Genomic DNA, 17462 nt, shown 5'->3' on the forward strand with positions numbered 1-17462 from the left:
CCAAGCTCTCCAGTCCTTCTTCCACAGAGGCCTCCAGGGATGTATTTTTCCCTTCAGCCCTGACAGCGCATCAGGAGCTCATGCTCGGCAGAGTCATGTCCACTCTTAGTGCTAAGTCTTTTTAAGCATCATTGCCCCCAGCATAAACTGTCTTGCTCTGCCAAGAGGACCCTACTCTCTTGCTTAATTTATAGATATTTAAATTGGCTCTCAGAGTGAAGTGACTTCCCAGAGGCTCACAGTGGCAGAGGCTGGGAAGAACAAACTCCTAAATATCATGCCATGTCCTTGCCGATGTACTATTAATTTACTTGTTTCTTCCCCTGTACTTTACGTTCTGTATGACTGAATATTTTCCTGGTTTCCCTGCACAGGCTGAGGCTGAACATGCTCTTTCTTATCGATTTGGTCTAGTTTCATCTGATGAACAAAGTATATTTTAGGGATTATAAGGTGTTTAACCCCAGCTGGCAACTAAGCCCCACTCGCCACTCACCTACAACCCCTAGGTGGGATGGGGGAGAGAATCGGAAGAGCAAAAGTGAGAAAACTTGGGAGCTGAGATAAAGTCAGTTTAATAGGTAAAGCAAAAGCTGCGCATGTAAGCAAAGCATAACAAGGAATTCACTTACTGCTTCCCATGGGCAGGCAGGTGTTCAGCTGTCTCCAGGACAGCAGGGCTCCATCACATGTAACAGTTACTTGCGGAGACAAATGCCATCACTCCGAACATCCCCCACTTCCTCCTTCTTCCCCCAGCTTTATACACTGAGCATGATGTCACATAGTGTGGGATATCCCTTTGGTCAGCTGGGTCAACTGCCTTGGCTGTGACCTGTGCCCTCCCAGCTTCTTGTGTACCCAGCAGAACATGGGAAGCTGGAAAAGTCCTTGACTCCGTGCAAGCACTGCTCAGCAATAACTAAAACATCTCTGTATTATCAATACTGTTTTCAGCACAAATCCAAAACACAGCCCCATGCTGGCTACTGTGAAGAAAATTAACTCTATCCCAGCCAAAACCAGCACACCCTGCATGGGCTGAGGCTGTACATGCCCCTTCTTTTAGATTTGGTCTAGTTTCATCTGATGAACAGAGTATACTATTGGGATTACAAGGCAATAATGCTATTTCTAATCATGTTTATTATTATTTCTACAAAATCTTATCTATAGGGTTAATTATTTCCTCTAGTTGTGTGATAAATAAAATATTAATCTCAAGTATATTATGAAATGCCTCCCATCTCATTTAACTAAGGATTAAATTTCTTTCATTGCTGCTGGGCCCTGTTCAGGGTGGTACTCTTCGCCTGCTTCTTCTGGACAGCTGATATCATGCTGGTTTGTAATATTCATTAGTAGTCCAACACTTTTTCCAGGGATAACCTCTGCTTATGCCCATTTCAAATGCTTCTGTTATTAAAAAGTGCATCAAGAAGTTAATTATTTCAAGAAAAAGGAGCTTGAACTTGAAACCCATTTCATGGGCTGAATACAGAGAAGGAAGAGGGAGCCTCTGTCTTCCTGAAATGGATTAACATTACCGGCATGACACCCTTGCACTAGGGGCAGATGCTATCATTTCCCTTCTCAGATGATAGAAGACTGTTCCCTGGTGCTAAGTGGAAGAGTAAGACTGCTTTTTTAGGAATATTCTGTCTTTAAATGCTTCCCTTTGAATGGAGGAGGTGCTTTATTGAAAAAAGCAAATCTCAATTCCTTAGGGTATCAAACAGTACATGAAAATAAAAATGAATCCCATGAAAAGCTGAACCAACTTGAAGTTAGCAGGTATTCTCAACAATTTCTTGAACAGTTGTTCATCTCCTTGCAATGAAGGTGGCATCTTCGTTTAGTTATCATTTTCTCTTGAAATTCTTTGTTAAAACAGTTTTCTGGTGTAAGTCATACAATTGTAGGTCTGCAGTCAAGCGCAGCTCTGCAGAGTCTGACCAAAGGCCCAGGCAGTGCAGCGAGCTGCCAGTGGTGGCAGAGAGCACTGCCTCCTTTGCGTCAGGGAGCCATGTGGTTGATGCGATGTGGGTGGAGAGGGCAGTGGCTCCCCATTTCTGGTCACCTGGCATCTGCGATGAACATTAACATCTCCCACTGCTGGAGGGGACACATTTTTGCCTGTGGTTACACACTGTCTGGCAGCAGGAGGGTTGAAACATCACCAGGGCTACCAGCTATCACCATGAAGGAGAATATCAGCACGGGCAGGGAGAGCTGCTGTGTCGAGGGGAACTAGACAGTACAGACAAGTCTTCAGGGATGTGAGGCTCCTGGGCCTTCATGCAGTACCCTGGAGCAGTGTGGCATAGATGTCCATCATCAGGAGTTCAGATCATTATCTCTTTGTCCTTCAGGTGGTAACTGACAGGGCAGGTGGAGAGGTGACAGTGCTGTCTTTGGGCTGAGGTACATGCCATACCGGGTCTGGAGGAGACCCCTGAGGCCAGGCCCAGTGCATGCTGCTGCACCCCTGTGCTACATCCTCTCCAAGGGTGCCAGGCTTTGAGGGGTGGCGAGGCACCCCTCAGCCTTATGATAGGCATCAGGCTCACAGCACTGTGGACCAGACTGTAAGTGGCTTCAGCAGCCTCAGTGGTGGGCAGAGGTGGTCACAGCACATTCCAGCATGTGCCAGCTCTGCTTGGCCACAGTACAGGGAGCAGGAATGGGACTGGGTCTCCCTCTCCTCGCTGGAATGCAGGGGGCCGAGTCCCCTATGCCCTTCCCCCTGCTCTGACCTGGACCCCCTCTCAGAGGGGGAACATGGTGACCAGCACAAGGTGTTTTAGGAAGAGCAAGACCAGCAGACAGACCTTTCCTCTTGTAAAATCTCTGTTTCCGGGCTGGCTGGTGTGAAATGACTTCTTGTGGCAGTTCTTGAATTAAAAAAGCAAATGGTATCTATGTGCTATGGTACAAGTGCATCAGAAGCACCTGGAGGATTAAAATAACGACTCGTTGCAGCAAAATAGGACAGGGAGATGAACGACCGAAGGAGACATCTTTAGCCAATACAAAGTTGTTGGCTTTTTGGAGGCACGTAGAAATGTATTTTACACTACACAGAAATGCTAATTTTTCAGAGTTGTAGACCTGCTCTGCAGTTTCTATGTTAAACTAAGTAAAAGGCAACCTCAGTTATTTTTATACGTTAGCTTTTAGTTTTGCTTTTCACCTACCAGGTAACGAGTCCTTATGAAATTAGAAAAGCAACATTTGTCTGGCTTGGGTAAATAGAAAGACTGGCTTGTCCTTAAGTGATTGATTGCTTTTAAATGACTGTGAAAGCTCCTTTTAAATGGGTCAATGTAAGTGACAAAGTAAGCAAAGCTACTCCTTTTCCCCTCTTTGTTAGGGGTGGCTTTAAATTTTTTGGTATACACTTACTGTGGGGAGCTTAAGATAATGCACCTCAAACAGGCTTCCTAAATGAGACACAGTTACTACGATACATGTAATGAAGTTTAACAAGTTTTCCAATTTTCCTTTTAGATCCTTTTTTTTTCTGGCATTGTAACCTCTGTAAAGCTCAGAAACCAAAGTGCTTTCTGCTTTAGGAAGTGTTTGGTATTGGTTTTGGGTTTTTTTGTTTGGTTTTAGGGAAGAAAATAGATGATAATAATAGCATCTCCAATTCTGAAACAAGGGAGAAAAATACAGTACTTTAACAGCATTATTTTTTTTTTTTACCCCCACTTTTTGAAGATTTCTGCAGCTAAAACAGCCAGGAAGAGATGAACCAATTTTGGCAGGGAATTCTGTAACGGTTCACAGAGAGGCTGGGTTTGATTTTAGTGTGTTCACTGTTAAGCATGGACAGTAAAGTTTAATACTAAGCATTCAAGCTGCTTGGTTAAGAAGTCTGCTGAGCATGCTCATACACTAACTTTAGCTGCATGTTGGAAAGTCAGAATTTGAGGTATCACCAGGAATTAGAAAGATAACTGGAAGGAGGCATCAGCAGATAATGTAAAACATACCAGGGCTCAGGTAAGGGTTTTGCTTTTTAAAACTGAGCATTGGTCTCCCCCCTGCAGTTTATCATAGAACAGTAAGTGGTCACATTACGCTGCCTATCAGCAAGGTCCTAACTCCGCAAGACAGTCTATGTAGTGCCTTGATTTATGAAGCCAACATTTAATAGAACAGTCAAGTATATCTATTCATACAGCCTACCTAAATTTGTTCACCATTTAACTATGTAACGTTCACATTTTGTAACTGAAATTTGCTGCTATGGAATAATTTACACCACTTAAAGTAAACTGTATAGTTAGCTGACCTTACCACTAAGGAGAGCACAAAGTTTCTGTTTTAAAACTAAGGAAGTGTGTTTTACAGAATGAGTGTTCCAAGGTCTGTTTTCTGAGCCTGTGTGTGTTTGACTTCTGTCATAATGCCAGTGTCGTAGAGGAGCTAGGCCCACCATAGACCTCATCATACGAAAGCAAATTTTACTTTGCTGATGTACCATAAAAGTCTGATATCTTTGGAGAACTGTCTAACAAGTGTAATGTAATAAAAAATATACACGTACTGCCAATCGTCAGAAATGTGAGGGGAGGTAAAGCTGCTGAGACTGAAAGAAAAATCAATACAGTTGGTTAACCTCACTGTAGGATTAGAAACCTTGTTCCTTTGCCATGTATGTCATTTCTTCTAAATAAATCCTAGTGCAACTTCCTCCCTGGTCTCCCACCAAGTCTCTCAGTTGTTCCTGTCCACCCTGTTTCTTGAGAAACACAGGTGCCTAGTGGCATTTCTTCAGAATTGCTTCTTTGATCACCAGTGCTTCTACTCCAGAGCAACATCTGCTGAGTCCTGAGTTGTCCAGTATCTTCCCAGAAGAGAGGTACCATGACAGAAGGAATTTGTGTGTCTTCACTTGTTGCTGCAGAGGAGAGCTTAAATCCATGCTGTGGAAGCACTTACAAAGGGCATGGATGGGGACAACTCAGGCAAAAACTCAGAAGGGCGTTTGTCGGGACAAAAGAAAAATAAAGCAGCTGCAGCTCATGTGGGCCTCCCAGAGGCAGCTGAGGCCTGACATCTTTGGCCCTGCAGCTTGCCAAAGAGCAGTTGGATGCAGAATGAGGATTTAGGAGAATGAATAAATATTTGGGAAGTGCAGGAGTGGAATGAGTCTACTTTACCATGTAACTTGTTTAAAGAACACAGTTTGGCAGCCAGAACTGTTTGCAGGTCAGTTGGATGCCCAGTGGGGAGTCCAGGGTACCCGTCAGTGCATTTAGTGGTTCTCTGCCCGGTTGAAATCCTAGGTCTGTTACAGATGTTTGGTATACAGCTACTTTTACAAATCACTAATATAAAGTGCAAGCTGTAATGCTGGCTAGCAGGAAAGAAATGCTTTTAAAATATGTTTGCAGAAAGCTAGGAAACCACTGAATATTAGTTTCAAAAATCTTGCATCTGTATGGTTTGACTCACATGTCAACTTTACAATGTCAAATATGTCATTCATTACCCGATGGTCTGAGGTTTTTTGTTCATATTCGTGTGGCTGATATTGCAGTGGACTGTGCCAGAAATGTGATGGCTGCCCACGCTAAGAAGTACCACTGGATCCTGCTGACAGTTCAGGTCAAATCACCCCTGAGTAAACAGTAGTAAAGGTCCATTTGTTTGAACAGCTTATGTTTGCTTTGTACGTCTGAAACCAAACTAAAGATTTGACACTACAATTCCTTTACATCTTTATAAGAAAAGCTGCACTATGCAGAAAGCTTATCAAGATCTTAAAACTTTAAATGTAGCTCTTCAGAGTTAATCACAATTAGAATTTAATGCATCAGTTTGCATGTTTACATTAGCAAATATTAGAGTACAACAGAAGCAAATCTGAAAAGCAAAACTTTTGGACCTGATGTCCACACCTGGGGACGCTTTTGGAGGTCTTACTTCACATTAGGTCCAGTCTGGCTCTGTAGACTGAGTGTTCATTTATGATCAGAGGGTATACTGTTATAAACAAGCAGCTCCACTCCTTTTTTAACCTCATTTTTATTTAATATGTGGGGTTTTTTTCTCTGGAAGGAGATGCATATGATGTTCTGATATAGGTTTGGGGAATATGCCTGACATATAGTAAGTAGTCCAATGAAATGCAAATTAAACTTATTTTGATTCAAGAGGGTTTTAAAATGAGATTCTACTTTACAAATACTGCACATTTTGATGAGGTTTCACTACATATTTTACTGAAATTAATGTTTTAGGGCCTTGGAGATTGCAGGCTGAAACAGGTTGCAGGCCATCTGCTCAATATGTTTTCTGTGATGGCAGCCAGTTCCAGGTGCTTTGGAATTTAGAAGTCCCTATATTAGATGGCTGTGGAATAAAATAACCCCAGGGCAATGTCTTTGAGGTCCATATCATGTTCTCTGTTTGTTATAATACCTTAAGCAAAATATTTTGAAAACATTTTAGTCTGACAACAAATATGGCTTACTTTATACATACCAAGACATTGGCAATACAAAAGACCTCTCTCTGTCTGAGCTTTAGGTACTGACAACTTACAGGCTTCACTACAATATCTTCAAATGGCTTAAAGCATACTCTACAGAGAGGACCTACAAGTTCTAAGTTTACTGAAATTATTTTCTAATTTCTATAGATCAGTTGAGTCAATTTGGAAGCCATCTTGTCTGATTAAAATACTTGTATTTTGTTAATGATGAAACAAGTTTCTGTTCATCGGAATTTTTTCATTTTGCACATAGACATGTCCCTCAGCAAGTTGAGCTGTTGGGCCCAAACCAGCTATGGAAACACAGTACCCATCCTTTACCTCCCAAAAGGGTCTCACATTTATAGATGTTAATAAAATAAAGATTTGCGTTCCATGCCTGACTAGAATTTTTGTAGCCTTTTGCAGTCGTTCTGCATCAGTAGCTACCTTGAATCTTTTGGATTATGCTTTCTGAAGTTGCAGCTAGGGCATTTGAAATTAGTATTCAAATATTTGGGGGAAAACCCCTTCATATCTCCAGTGAGATGGGCTTGTAAGCAATTGCAGTGGTGGTGGTTTTCTATATTTTTTATTATATATAATATTTCTCAGTACAGTGAGATTTCCTGTATTTAAATGTTATTTGTATACCTTCCATTGCCACTGGCAACACTTTTTTCTGCTGTTCACTTCACCATGCATTTATGAACAAGCATATTTCGTTAGATTTCCCTTTGACATTTGTATATTTTTTAAAAACTGTAAATGCAGTAACTTGTTGCTCAACCCCCTGCAGAAGACCTGGTTTTGCTCCATCTGTTCCTCCCAGGCTCATAGGGAAAGGCAGGATGGATGGCTGCAGGGATTGCTTATGCAACCCAAGTTAGTGCTTACGAAACACGATGCCCAAGACAGTAGTGAAACTTTCCACTCGGACAACAGGGGTGCCATTTTAACTTTCTCCTCCTTCCTCTGCGTTGTGAGAGCATCGGACAGCATTCACAGCTCACTTATCTGTTGACAGGGAAGAGCTGTGGAAAATAAAGCAGCTGGTGTTTTGGAAGCCTTTTCTTTTTTCGTGAAAATGGGGCTGAATGCAAAGAATTTATATTTTGTTGTGAGTATGCTATATAAACCAGAATGAAGCTGAAAGTTGTGTCTATGGCAGAACTGCCCACATATCCACCCATCTTCCTGTTCCTATTCTCCAAGCTCAACATGAGAACATCCTGAAAAAACCTAGTTCTACCCAAACCTTACATTTTTGTATTCTGTTCAAGTCTAGTTGATGTTTGGGCCTTCAATAAAATACTCTGCGGGTCATCTAGCTGGGCCAGTTGTTTCCTTGATCTGTATTCCTTCCCACTCTTCTCCCAGTAAGTACCCTCAGACTCTCCTGAAGCTGTTTTAAACTTTATCTTGCTCAGAAAATCATTCCAGTAGTTCTTATTTCAATAATATTAACAAAGCTGTCTTTGATGAAAGGCAAAACCTGTAATAAGGAGCAGTGCCAGGAGTCTTGCTAGTTCCAGTACTGAAACCAATGTGAAAATGAAATTACTTTTCACTTTACTGTGGGACAAGATGAAGGAATAATTTTTTGCAGTGTGAATACTTAAGTAAAATGTGCGGGAGATATACCATTTTGTTCAATTTAACAAATAAACCAAAAAGCTCCACCTTCTTGTCAAGTGACTACTTCAACAACTTTTATTTTGAAATTCAAGACAGTGGATTTTTATTCATGTCTCTTTTACTAAGCATGTATATTTTGAATTCTCAAAAGCAGTAATACAAAGGTGAGAAATTAATAGCATGCTTTGGGACCTTTGCTGTGGGTTTCTTGCAGTGGATCTTGATTTCTTTTTGATATATTCAGGAATGGTAGGAGGCAGTAATTGGTACAGAGAGACTTGAGCAGAGTCAAGAGGACCTCTCCTGTCCCTTCCACAAACTTTTAGCCTGCTTCTCTTTGGGAGCAGATAGTTCATTCATGCCCATGTCATGTACTGTCTAATGCTGAGCTGATGACCCTTACTGCCTCTACATGCTCCCGTTTAAGGAGACTGCACTTCTTAAGGGCAGCGTTGAATTGGAAACAACTTTATGGACTTGCTTTTTGTTATGCGAATTAACTACTTGAATTACTTGTCTTTCTACTGTGTTTATGGACTTGCCCGTTTCTTATATGAACCAGTTTAATTAGCTGTGTCAGTTCCAGTGCTTGCAGAAAGATTTACAATGGTTGATCTTTGCTGATATTTCCACTCCACAGTCTCCGTTATATGTAGCATTAGCTCTCCACAAGGGAACATACGTAAGTGGAGACCATGCTGTGATGATTTCTTAAGGATTCTGGCATTTGTGTGCAGGTGTGTTGGTGTGTGTGTCTTCCATCTGTAAGTACTATAGCTATATAAGAAGTACTATAGCTATATTGGAAGTGATGATATTTCTGATTAATTCCCCTTCGATATTTGGCTTTAGTTATTGGTTTACATAGCTTCTTACTTAGTGGGAATACTGTCTGCTGAATATTGTAAGAAAAATGCTGATTTAAGAAATACATAGAATATTTTGAAATATTAGATGGTACAGCTATTGCTTTAACAATCTTTTATGTTTCTAGCAATATTAAAAGTCCAGATTTCTGTTTAAAATCTCTTACAGAATATTTGAAATATACCCTCAGTTTAAAAAATCAAACAGAAGCACTGGGTTTTTACAATGTTTTCTATCAGAATTATAAATATTTTTCTCACTTTTGTTTTTTCTTCCTCTTTGGCCTTTTGTATGCCCCTAGTGCCAGCTTTCCTGCTGAGTGTCCCAAAACAAAGAGTTTTGTTTTTGAAGGTACTTGAGGAAAAATATTGCAGCTTCTTATTTTGGAGTCGTATTTCTCTGCATTCTGCAAGACTCGTTACCTTAGACTACGAATTGGTTGAAAGAGATGCTCTGATACGTAACTAAAGAGGTGTCATGATCAGAATCTGTAATGGAGACAATCTTCATCATTATTTCAAGGGATAATATAAGTATTGTTCTCCTTAGTGTAAAGTAATAATTTCGGGAATTTTTCAATATCAAATTAGGCAAGACCTTAAACGACATGGACTTTTAAAACTGGTTTTTTTTTGCACTGAGGAGAAAGTTGTTTTTCTTCTGACCTATCGTAACTGCTATTAATTTTGGTGTAACACGTATCACCTACTTTGACATATAAGTTTACAAAAAGAAATATGAGGAGTTGGTGTGTTAACTGACCAAGTAGATATGGGATATTTTAATATTCAAATTAATTTTTCTCCAGAAGCCTTAGAACTCTCTGTGCTATAAGAAGGAAAATGGATAAATAAATGCAAAGGAGAGTTATCAGTGTCTTCTCAAAAAGAGGGATTTTGAAGCAATGTGGAAATGCCTCCTTCCTAAATAACATGGTCAGGTGAGTTCGGCCCAATGACTTGACGGTAGCTATGAACACAACATTTGGCATGTGACTTAATGATTTAAAGTTGCCAAGTTAGCCTTTATTGGCACAATAGTGTTGAAAACTCAGAAGGCTTTAATTCCAGCATCATTTAAATTAGCCTTCCACCGCTGTGTTCAGCTAGATCGCAAAACAGAAATCATACAAAATTAACAGACATCCAGTCAAAATTAGCAAAACACGTGCTTTTCTAACTGCCTTTTATTGCCTTCCTTTTCTAGGTCTTTAGGGATTTTACACTGCCTATCTGGAAAAACAAGTCACCGTTTAAACACTAAGTCTACAGCTTGAATGGTAAGGGATAGCTGCATTACTGTGTTGTTACTACTCCATTAGTGTGAAGCTGATGAGTTGGATAAAGGAAGTGCAATTCCAGTTTCTTTGCTTGGAATTTTCATGCTTTAAGTCAATGTACACCTGAAAGAACTATTTTTTTGAAACTCAGATAAGTAAAGCACACAATTTTTAATCACTTGCACACTTAAAACGATGCACTTGCATAGAGTTGAGGAGACTCTTAAGCTCCAGTTGACCTCACTGCTATTCCTTGGACTTTGTACATAGGCCTTCTGTTGTACAGATTTGTATTTTTTAACAAATTTAATGTTTTAAAATATTCACTATATGGTTGCTTAGAACTCCTGTTTTGCATTGTCCAGGATTACAGGTTTTGCCTTCAGGCTGGCAAGAGTCATCTATGAATGGTGCCTGGCATTTTCCACTCTAAGATCCTGCTTTCAATTTCTGGCAAACTGTAATTTTTGAAGTTAAAATTATCCGTCATCTTCACTCTTCCCCTTCCCCTCCTGCCAAAGGATTCAGAAATCTAGAGGAAACCCTTCCTTGCACTAATAATCAGACAACCTCATCCAGATAGAAAGTGTCTTCTGCCCTTCAGTTAATGTAGCAGGACAGAAGGGAAGGTGCATTTGTACTACAAAAATTGCTCAAATCTGGCTGTGTTGCAAGCTTTCAGAATGCTTCAGTGTTTACATGCTCAGTGGAGAGCTCTAGACCTTCACAGCTGAAGAGTTGTATTCTTTCCACATTGAATAAACACCAGTTTAGGACTGAGCAGAATACTACTGGCTGTTTCAATCAGGAGCTGCTTCGGGCAAATTTGGATTTTGGTATAGAAGCTCCAAACAAAAAGCAGGTTGACTGTATCTTTCTTGGGCTCTCAGTGACTGTGCTTCTGGGTCTGACTCAAGTGCAAACTGGACACAGAAGGAAGTTAATTAGGTTGGTATCCTTTGAGAGATATTTATACATGGAAAGAACTGGGCGTGTGTTTAAGAACCAGACAAGAACAAGAGTGCACTGAAGGAAAAGTAGTCCCTGGATTTCCAAGGGGGTCTGCTCCAGTGCTTCAAAAATGTGCTCTATGATTCTATGATTTCACATTTCAGTACGTCTCACAAGGGCTCAGTTGGTCTCTTTTAGGTTTCAGTGGGTGTCTGAAGACTTCAGAGACACTGGTGTTTTTCATATCCACCTTTTGGCCTGAACACCCTAATGGTGAACTCTGACACCAGTTCTCCAATGTCTCTGGTGTACCCACTATACCAGTCAGGAGAAAACTGAAGAAACAAGGTTCAGAACCCTCAACTATTTGTTCAGCTTATGCCTAAGTGAAAGGATAAGCAAAAGATAGAATAGAAAGAATAGCAAAGATAGGCAATGGCAAAATCGGTTGCATAAGGGATTACAGTCAATTTATTCACATCTGTTACTGCATAAATTAGCAGCACGAGGGACCATATTAGAGGTTTAGAGTGAAATGAATCAAATGAAAAAAATTCACAAAATTATCCTAAAAATCTTGTTAAACATTCATAGATAGTAGATGCTTTTGATTGATTTTTAAGAATAAAAATCTGACCTTCTCCTCTGAGTGCTTGCATATGAAGCCTCTGGCAACCCAATTTATCTTTGGATCCTGTTTCAGGACAAGCTGGCCCTTTCAAAGCAGGCTTCGGAGATATTAAGATAGTCTGAAACATGCGATTTCCTAGAGAAGTAGCCTGGGAATACAAGTGCAGCAGAAAGCAAACAAGCAAGGCTGGAAATTAATCTTTTGGAGGAAAAGCCCAGTAGGAAAGAATGAAGATGCCCATCTTAACTCCCTACTAAAAGACGTGCAGGATGATGCCTGCAAGGGATTGCTAGGCAGAGGAAAGCACATGGATGACATTTGGAATGTATTTCTCTGAAACAAAAAATGTAACCTAAAACTCATGCCCTGAAGAAAATTAACTTAACTCCTATAGCTCATACAAACTCTCTGAAACACTAACCAGTGAATTAAACCTCTGATTTAGAGGTTTCTTGGGTAGCTAAAAAATATATGAAATCTTCAGTGCAGGGAAGCCTTTTCTAATACATTTGTACGACATCAAGCACAGTGCCAAGAAGTGCTGGTTCCACTTACGCCGGTAGGAGTGTAGTATGAAAACTACTTTGGAACTCTGTAGCCCAATTTCCTTTTAGGGTCATTTCTACTAAAAAATGTTTTATTATATAATTGGTTGCTTTTTAAAAATTTTTTTATGTGGTTGCGGCCCTCGAATTTGTTCGTGAAAGTGCGTGATGGTAACACCAAAGTACCAGTTCATACAGCATCTGGAATCCAATGGAAAGAGATACAGCATTTCTGTCTAGCTGGCACCAAGAGCACAATGGTTCAGTAAAGAGTTAAAAATCCCTTTTGTGTGGGAGAGTGTTCATTGGCAATACTTCTCTAGGGAAAGGACCTGGAACAGACAAGGGATATAGAAGAGGATTCAAGGAATGGTGAACTTCAAGGAAAAATAGGGAAGCATGTGAATCTATTTTCAGACCTGTTTGCTCCATTGTTTTGTCTCCTGTGAACAAATAGCAGAGCACTCTGAGGGGTTTGTTCTAGTCACTGACTGTTCTGTCATCAGTCCTGGTGGGAGCAAACCTGAACCTAACTGGAACCAGTTGAGGTACTTGTGGTGACAGTAACCCACGGTCTGGTCTGAGGGGAAGAGGTCCAAGCATGTCCAGCCAGAGGTAGATGTAAATTCAAGGCCCAAATCCTGGGGTTGCAGGGCATGTCTGTACTGTTGAATTGGTTAAGGGGCAAAGGAGGCACTGCTGCCGGTATATTATCCACGCAGCACAGTGCTGTGCAGGCTTCCTAGCATGCTTGTGGGAGAAGGGAAACTGTTCATATAGTGCCAAGGCTGAAGGGAGGAAGGCTTTTCTTGCTTTGGCATTATATGTATGAACAAAGCCGTAGCACATCAACAGCTGAGCTAATTTCAAATGTCTGCCCAGCACATCCCCTCGCCCCTTGCTGATGGTGGCCAGCACGGGGCTATACCTACTGGTGTTGGTATGCTTACTCAGAACAAATGTTAGAAGTATAGTGCAATGTCCAGCTTTATCTTCTGCCATGCCACCACCACAAACACACATGTGTCTGCTAAAAATTTTCAGGATTCTTGTCTGGCATTAATACCTTTTTTGTTTTGGCTTGGTCTGGTTTGCTTTGTTGACGTGGGTTCTCCTAATATTACTGATGTATCTTGTAGTACATCCAAGAACCGTCATCAGGAGTTAGATAAGACTTAGTTCTGTACAAATATCTGTGAGAAGAAAACCCTGTTGTCTTGACAGGGTAACAGTCAAAGGTATAAATGACAAGTGACTTCAGAAGTGAAAAGCTTGGCATTGGATTTGTGTGTTTTGTTATCTACTTAATAAAATAAATATAAAGTAAGTGTCAGTTATGTAAATCTTCCAAACCAGTCTCTGATGACAAAGGTAACTTCTTGCTTCTAGTTCTGCAGAGGAGTAACCAGTTTGAAAGAGGAGAGGTTCATTGTATTTTATGGCATGCATTTTTTAATTCTTTTAAGTTTCATCAAGAAAAATGCAGTTACAAGCGCCTGTGTGTACTCCATATACTTATGTTTGTAAAGTTGCCTAGAAGTTACATTCTTAGTCTTTCTGCAATCATGGTGATCACAGCATCACAGTATAAATGAGGCTGGAAGGGGCCTCTAGAGGTCTCTAGTCCAACACCCTACTCAGAACAGATCTAATTAGATCTGGTTGCCCAGAGTTGTGTCCAGTTGTGTCTTGAATTTCTCCATAAGGAGATTCCACATCCTGTCTGGCCACCCTGTACCAGTGTTTGACCACTCTCTTGGTAAAACAAGCAAACAAATAAAAGCCCTGGTATCTAATCAGAATTTCCCATGCTCTGACTTATGTTCGTTGCTTTTTGTAGTTCCCCTGTGAGGCTCCAAGAAGAATCTGGCTCTGTCTTCTCTGTATCCTCTGTTCAGGCAGTTGGAGACAGCAATAAGGTCTCCCCTGAGCCTTCTCGCCTGTGGGCTGAACTGGTCCAGATCCCTCAGCCCCTCCTCCTGCCTCCTGGGCACCAGCCCTTCGGCAGCTTGGTGGCTTCTGCTGGATTGGCTCCAGTATGTGATTCAGATCGGAAGTCTACTTTCATTTCTGTATATATACTTTTTTTTATGGATGAGCCAAGTCCATCTTCACTTTACAGCTTTTTCTTGTAGCTATGTATCCACTCACCTAACTCCAAACTGGTTTTGATTTCTTTTTTTCTCCAGCCTGGGTAAGTTAATAGAAATAGTTCTGGTGGCTAGAAGGAGTGAATATGCAACTGTGTTGTGTTTTTACCATGAAGTTTATCATAGTGCCTAACATACAGAATCAGAGACTGGCTAAGGCAGGAAGGCATCTCTGGAGACCACCTGATCCAACCCCCTGCTCAGAGCAGGGTCAGCCAGACCAGGTTGCTCAGGACCGTGTCCAGTGGGGTTTTGAATGTTTCCAAGGATGAGGACTCCACAACCTTTGTGGACAACCTGTTCCACTGTTCAACCACCCTCACAATAAGAAAGTGTTTTCTTACATTAAATGAAATTTCCTGTATTTCAGCTTGTACCCATTGCCTGTCATCCTGTCAAGAAGATTCTGTCTCCGTCTTCTTTACTCCCCCCATCAGGTATTTATACACATTGATAAGATGCCCCTGGCCTTCCCTGATCCAGGCTGAACAGTTCCAGCTCACTCAGTATCTGCTCAGAAGACAGATGCTCCAGTCCCTTAATCATCTTTGTGGCCCTCTGCTAGACTTGCTCCAGTACGTCCCTGTCTCTCTTGTACTGGGGGGCCCAGCTTGGGACCCAGCACTCCAGGTGTGTCTCACCAGGGCTTTGCAGAAGGGAAGGATCACCTCCCTCGACCTGCTAGCAATGCTTATCCTAATGCATCCCAGGATGTCAACGTGTTGCAAGGGCACATTGGTGGCTCATGATCAGCTTGGTGTCCATCAGGACCCAAGGTCCTTTTCTGCAGAGCCACTTACAAGCTGGGCATGTATTGGTGCCTGGGGTTATTTCTCCCTGAGTTCAGGACATTTCCCATTGTCAAACTTCATAAGGCTCCTGTTGGCCCACTTCTCTGGCCTGTAGAAGTCCCTCTGAATGGCACAGCTCTCTGGCATAGCAGCCTCTCCTCTCAGTTTTGGCATGATCAGCAAACTCACTCAGTGTGCATTCTGTCCCATCACCTGTGTCCTTGAGGAAGATGATTAAAAAACATTATCGTTGGTATCTACCCCACGGCAGACCACTAGGGACTGGCCTCCAGCTGGACTCTGTGCTGATCACAACCCTTTGAGCCTGGCAGTTCAGCTAGTTTTTAATCCACCTCACTGTCCACTTATTTAGTCCGTGTTTCATTACTTTGTCTATAAGGATGTTATGGGAGGCCATGTAAAATGTCTGAAACCAAGAAAAGCGCTCACTGCTCATTTCATCATAGAAGGCTCTCGGTCTGGTCCAGCACGCCTTTTCCTTTGCAGTCCCTATGCGGACTACTTCTGGCATTTCCTTGTCTTTAAGGTGTTTGGAGTGTTTTTCTGGAGGATTTGTCCCAACTCCTTTCCAGGGACTGAGGTGAGGCTGACTGGCCTGCAGTTCCCTGGATCCTCCTTCTGGCCCTTCCTGAAGATGGGAGTGACACTTTCCTTCTTCCAGTCCTCAGCAACCTGTCCCAGTCACCACAAACTTTCAGAGACTATTGAGAGTGGCCTTGCAGGGACATCAGCCCACTCCCTCAGCACTCATGGGTAGATCCTGTCAGGTCTCAAGGACTTGTTCATGTCTACTTCAGTTTGTTTAAAAGTTCACCAACTTGATCCTCCTCCACCGAGGCTAAGAATTCCTCGCTCCAGATTTGCCCTCATATCTCAGGGGCCTGGGATTCCTATCTTACCAGTGAAGCCAGAGGTGAAGAAGGCATTGAGCACCTTGGTGTTTTCCATGTCCCCAGTCACCATGTCCCCTGTTCCATTTCCACAGCAGGCCCACATTTTCCCTTTTCTTTGCTGCTGAAATATCTGTAGGAGCCCTTCTTGTTGCCATTCACATTCTTCACCAGATTCAACTCCAGGCAGGTTTAGGCATTCCCAACCCTGTCTCTGCACACTCAGTTTCTCTACATATATCTTCAATCAGAAAATATAAACATGGACTGTCAGGAATATATGATATGAACAGATTATTAGGTTAAAAATAAGCACCCCAAAAACCCTCAATAACATAAATTTGCAACACAACAAAAATAACAGTAATGACTGTGATCTAGAAACAAAAGGTATTTTCCCAGCAAAAATTTTATGTAAGTGGTTTTTCTGTTCTGTGTGAAACATGCCTGACTTGCCAGTGATAGGCAGCATATTTTGTTTGTTACATATTTGCCTTTGCTTCCTTCTTTGTCCTACTGAGTTGATAAAGATAAGATTAACTTACAATCCATAGCTCCTTAAGTAAAGCTTCTAGCTTTCCTTGATTATTAACACTTAACATTTTTTAGTCATGTGTTATTTAAACAGGGGCCAGATATTGGAGTAGGTACTAAGTGCACTTCCTTATTTCTTAAATAGATTTGAACCACGTACAAATAGTCCTACCACATTTTTTTGTTTGATAAATAAAAACCTCCTTTCTAGCCCCAGACTTTGTAGGCAAAAATATAACCCCGATCACCTTTGGAAAAGGCTTTATCTCACTTTTCTCAAGTATAAGTATATGCTAAGAAGTGTATCCCAGGTGTACTGAAGTAGCCTCAAGTTTACAGCTATCTTTATCTGGCCTGCTTATATAAACACAAGTTGAAACATAGGTAGGTCTCTTGGTGGTCCTTCTGTAAGTGACAGAAGCTTTTAATCTTTATCTTAGTTTAATTTGTGTCCAGTATTCTGCATGGTTGTTTGATATTGTCAGCCCAATGCTGATGTTAAAGGTAGGTAATTCTTGTTTACTCATTATCCTCTTGAATGCTCTTAAGTGAATGTGGTTTCACTGTACTTACGGAGAGGATCAATTAAGATAATCTTGGATTAATCCCATTACACTCTTTGGTCTTGTTTATGGCCTTCTTTGTCATCAAATTCATACAAACTGTGAAAAGACAGTA

At 41.3% G+C, this 17462-nt stretch overlaps 1 long non-coding RNA gene across 3 annotated transcripts in view; it reads left to right on the forward strand.

Annotated features, from left to right (window-relative positions):
* LOC135316524 (uncharacterized) overlaps positions 1-17462 on the forward strand; it is a 247559-nt gene that overhangs the window by 16875 nt on the left and 213222 nt on the right. The window contains exon 2 of one of the 3 annotated variants that reach the window (XR_010375781.1): positions 10199-10271. The exons of the other annotated variants lie outside the window; for them this stretch is intronic. This is a non-coding gene — a long non-coding RNA (uncharacterized LOC135316524). The remainder of the gene's footprint in view (positions 1-10198; positions 10272-17462) is intronic. 3 annotated transcript variants of the gene reach the window in all.

Source organism: Phalacrocorax carbo, chromosome 1 (genome assembly GCF_963921805.1).
Source record: "Phalacrocorax carbo chromosome 1, bPhaCar2.1, whole genome shotgun sequence".
Classification (NCBI taxonomy): domain Eukaryota; kingdom Metazoa; phylum Chordata; class Aves; order Suliformes; family Phalacrocoracidae; genus Phalacrocorax; species Phalacrocorax carbo.